Raw genomic sequence first — 5,431 nt, forward strand, 5'->3', positions numbered from 1 at the left:
TCATGAGCTATAGTGTTATATTTTCACTGGTATTAAACTGATGATAGTAACGATCGTTACTATCATCCCAAGATGGCGGAAGGAAATTCCGGAAAGACCACGTTTACTTATTATATCTATTTGTATTGTTTATTTGCGAATTATATGTAGGTAAGAAATATACACTAGCAACAATTACGATCAGGTGTTATTTTATATTTTATACGGCTCATATGAACAGAAAATTTGTCGTTGAAAAAACAGCGAGGATGATAGTAACGAAAGTTCTTACGTTACTATCATCATTCATTTCCGTTACTATCCGTTACATGAAAACTTTCTGACATAGTGCAGATTCAAGGCTTTTAAAAGCATGGCCCCTGGCGACAAGTTGGGGCCACAATAGGGATCAAAGTTTGACATGCAAATATATAGGGAAAATCTTTAAATATGGGTTAAGGTGACTCAGGTGAGTGATGTGGTTCATAGACCTCTTGTTTGGTTGACTTGACCTTGACCCAGTTTTCAAGGTCAAAGGTCACAGATGTCATTGAAGTTGGTCCCGTGCCCTATGACCAATCGTTCTCAAGTTTTACGTGTTTTATGTAGAAATCGTAAAACATAAGGGGCAATAACTCTCGTAAAGGGTCATTGATTCCTTCTTTTTTTTCCCCTGTCAATATTCTACTAAATGACCTCCATAGTTCAGTTAATGTTTGATGTTCATCGCATTTACGGTTAACGAGGAGTATAGTGCTAACAAAAATTCTTACTAAGGTCCAATAATCCTCATGGGGTCAAAGTTCAATCACGTTGGGTGATTTGTGATTGTTTCTTGAGAATTACTATACAATGAACTATAAAAATAACAATAAGCTTTCCACAGAAATAATAATTCGATTAAAGTAATTCCATCCCCCTGTGATGTCATCAGATTTTGCAAAATCAACGATTCAAATTTAGATTTATGCATGATAGGAACATAAATTTTGTTGGAATCTATTTCTATAGTTATTATAAAACAATCTTGTTAAAAATAAAATATTTCAAAAGTCGAAGTTGTAGATGAATAATCAGTGATATGTTTCAAAATATTGAATCCAAGGGCAATAACTCTTTCTATTGATTTCTTTATTAAGTCTATTATGCGATATATTATCCTTTATTACTTATTATTTACTGTGAAGATACAATTTCATGAAATTGTTATGAATGCTACTATATAGTCATAACCACAGGCAATTGCATCGCTTGGGGTCGAATTTACTATATAAAGAGATGAACTTTGGTAGTAATGTAGATTGATTATGTATGTATAAATTAAAATACAAAGTAGAATTTTATATCAATTAATTTATTGTTTTACATCGGCTAACTTGGGTACCCTATATTTAGAGTTCTATACCTTTACTCTTTATATAGTAAATTCGACCCCAAGCGATGCAATTTCCTGTGGTCATAACCAGTTTGTATGGAATTTTAATAACGCTGTTTAAGGAAAATTTGCTATTTTTTGACGGTGATATATATATGTTTCTGTTTATGTACGTCTCACATCTTAAAAAGTGTGAAATCCTATGTATTTTATATGATAATTTGTTAAGTTTTAACTCTAATGAATGGAAATGAATACACATTTTAAACTTGTATCAGATAAAACTGCGAGTATGAAGGTAACTCAAGTACAGTAAATTCAGCTCATCGGAGTTTGACGCTCAGTATTGCATATTCGATTGCAACGAAGAAAACTCGCATTTCTGTGATTAGTTTTAAAAGTACTTACAACATGGAACAGTAGTTTCAATATTTTAATTTTCGTCTTTGTAGATTTCAAAGGATGGTGGAAGTTATGAGGATATGCCTGGAAATTATCCCACTTTCAGGACACAGGGCAGCAAACAGCTCTTCATCTTCCGATTCCCCAAATTTAATAATTCCGTGTTATACGACCCCATCATATATACTGGGAGTGCCGATTCGAGTAGTGGAGCTGCCGCCATTCAGTTTGGATTTTCTCTACTTGTGGTCATCATGGGTGTTTTCACAGCTGTATAGATTTGTAATGTGGGCATTCTAGTGTGTAAACTCTCTCTATCTGATGACATAAAATACCTTCATTCAATGTTAGCTGCAATCTTGGTTTTTTAGCTCACTAGAGCTGAAAGCTCGAGTGGGCTTTTCTGATCTCACGTTGTCTGTTGTCCATATGTCTGTAAACTTTTCACATTTACGACTTCTTCTCCAGAACCATTTGGCTAATTTCATCCAAACTCGGCAAAAACATCCTTGGGTGAAGGGCTTTCCAGTTTATTCAATTAAAGGGCCATGCCTGCTTCAAAGGGGAGATAATCACAAAAATGCAAAAGTAGGGTGGATCCATTTAAATATCTTCTCAAGGACCACTGGGCCAGAAGAGCTGAAATAGATATGAAAGCTCTCCTGACATAGTGCAGATTCAAGTTTGTTAAAACCAGGACCCCAGGGTAGGTTAGGGCCACAATAGGGGATCAAAGTTTTACATGCGAAAATATATGGAAAATCTTTTAAGAGTCCCCTTTTCAGAACCATTGGCCCAGAAAAGCACAAATTTTCATAAACGTTTCTGACATAGTGCAGATTCAGGTTTGTTAAAAGCATGGTTTTGGGGGTAGGTTTGGGGCCACAATAGGGGATCAAAGTTTTGCATACAAATCTATACGGAAAATCTTTAAAAAATCTTCTTCTCAAGAACCACTAGACCAGAGAAATTTGCATTTACATGAAAGTTTCGTGTCATAGTGCAGATTAATATAGGGTGGGACCACAGTAGGGGATCAAAGTTTTACATCGGAGTATATATGGAGAGAAAATCATTAAAATATTAGCCAAGGTGACTCAGATGATTGATATGGCCTATGAGTCTCTTGTTGTGTCGCCTGCGTTACGCAGTGGCGACATATAGGGATCACTATTCGTCGTCGTCTGGCGGCATCGTCGTCACAAAAAATTTCTGTCACAGTTTTCTCAAGAACCACATGGGGCAACTCCCTGATATTTGGCACAGACCATCACTGTGGCCAACTGTATTGTGTAAGACATTTTCGAATCTGTCGCTTATCAACTTCCTGTTTGCCGGGACTTAGAATTTTTTACAGCAAAAAAATTTCTGTCACAGTTTTCTCAAGAACCACATGGGGCAACTCCCTGATATTTGGCATAGAGCATCAGTGTGGCCAACTGTATTGTGTAAGACATTTTCGAATCTGTCGCTTATCAACTTCCTGTTTAGTGACAAAAACCATTTCAGTAATTTACTTTTTCAACATTATACGTGATATATTACATATAGAATGAACTAGCAGGCGACACATGTCTTCCGGGGAAGACTTAAAGTAATTCCACCCTCCTGTGATGTCATCAGATTTTGCAAAATCAATGATTTATTTAGATTTATGCGTGATAGGAACATAAATTTTGTTGGAGTCTTTTCCGATAGTTATTGTATAAAATCTTGTTAAAAATAAACTATTTTAAAAGTGTAAGTTATAGATGAATAATCTATGATACGTTTCAAAATATTGAATCCAAGGGCAATAACTCTGTTTCTATTGATTTCTTTATCAAGTCTATTATGCGATAGATTTCCTATATTTTTTACAGACATTTTGTATATTTTTGTGAAGATAAAGTTTCATGAAATTGTTATGAATGCTACTATATCGTCATAACCAGTTTGTATGACATTTTGATAACGCTGTTTAAGGAAAATTGCAATTTTCTGACGGTGATATATGATTCTTTTTATGTACGTCTCGTATCTTAAAAAGTGTGATGACATATGTATTTTATTTGATAATTTGTTAGTTTTAACTCTAATGAATGGAAATAAATACATTTTTCAAACTTGTATCAGATAAAACTGCGAGTATGGAGTTACCTTAATACTGCGTTTTTTAAGCAGCTACATCACTTGCAATTTTCAGCAGAAAGTTCTATTTAACTTGATAATTACATAGTTGTATATATATTCATAATGTCGAGTACATGTGATTGTATACTGTCTGGTATGAAAGAATTTTTAGTGTGTAAAAAGCTACATGTATACTTCAATACTGATCTTGGACCATGGTATAAATGTAAACACAGTGTGTGGTTATGTAACACGTTATGCATATTGAATGACTGTGTAAAGTTTGCATGCATTTTTTTTTAATAGGTTAACATATATATGTAATATGCTTTCTGGCAAACAAAGAGCCGAAATTGAAATGCAATAGATATGTAGGGTGTCTACCACTTCATTAAAACATAAATAAAGTACATTTTGAGCCAATATTTGCGAGTTCTGAGTTATTTATACAACAGATTCATTGTTACCGCCACAGCTCGGGTGATGGCGTAAATTGTGGATAAGATATAGCTAAGCATGCGATGCTTCACCCCTGAGATTTTGGGGGAGGGAAGGTGTTTATAGTCAAATATACAATGTCCACGTTCATTTATCATATGGGAGATAACAGGTAGTACGCAAGTTCCGAGAAATTGTGTATTACAAAGTCCCTTATTAGCTCACCTGGGCCGAAGGCTCAAATGAGTTTTTCTGATCGAAATTTGTCCGTCCTAAACTTTTCACGTTTTCATCTTCTCCAGAACTACTGGGCCAATTTCAACGAAACTTGGCACAGAACATCCTTGGGTGAAGGCTTTATCTTTTATATATATATATATATATATATATATATATATATATATATATATATATAAGGGGATTCAAGTTTAATTTCGTGGGGATCCGTGTCCGAATAGGTCCTCAGTACCCCTTGCTTGTCGTAAGAGGCGACTAAATGGTGCGGTCCTTTGGATGAGACCGCGAACGAGATCCCGTGGCACGATAAAGATACCTCTCTGCTCAATGGTCGTAAGTGCCGACCATAGGCCAAAATTTTGCAGCCCCTCACCGACAATGGTGACCGTCTCCATATAAGTGAAACTGTCTTGAGGGACGTTAAATATACAATCAATCAATCATCTAAATGCCGAGGGTTTGACAAAGGAAGTCATTACCTATGTTTACATGTACATGTTAGGTTTGATGCGGGGCTTGAACTCACGACCGCCCGGTTACAAAACGAACACTCCTCCACTGAGCTACTGCGACCTTTCACAGTGAACTCTAAATATAAGACACCACGGAGTCTTCCACATCTGCCTCGTACTCGGATGTTTACTGAACGGCAAACTAACAAAAACTTAACGAGATGGCTTCAACTTCTCCATCGTCAACTTCCCTTATTTATGTAGCAACAGTCCATAATAACCTGCTTATGGTGTGTATGTCTCTCAAATGATTCGATACGGAAGACTATTCTGCGCATAATCAGTTTTTAAATGGAGACAGGCTACTGACAAACAAGTTGATGTTACAGGGATTTCAACAATCTCTTTTAAGTCATCATTTTGGATTTTTTTATGA

The 5,431-nt window shown here is 35.7% G+C and overlaps 1 long non-coding RNA gene across 1 annotated transcript; it reads right to left on the reverse strand.

The window, feature by feature from the left end:
• Window positions 1–2,004: 2,004 nt before the first annotated feature.
• LOC130051976 (uncharacterized) lies at window positions 2,005–4,293 on the reverse strand. The gene is made up of 2 exons (XR_008800270.1): window positions 3,896–4,293; window positions 2,005–3,344 (listed from the first exon to the last, which is right to left on the reverse strand). It is a non-coding gene; the product is annotated as an uncharacterized LOC130051976 (long non-coding RNA).
• Window positions 4,294–5,431: the final 1,138 nt, after the last annotated feature.

This window comes from Ostrea edulis, chromosome 2, assembly GCF_947568905.1.
Source record: "Ostrea edulis chromosome 2, xbOstEdul1.1, whole genome shotgun sequence".
NCBI lineage: Eukaryota > Metazoa > Mollusca > Bivalvia > Ostreida > Ostreidae > Ostrea > Ostrea edulis.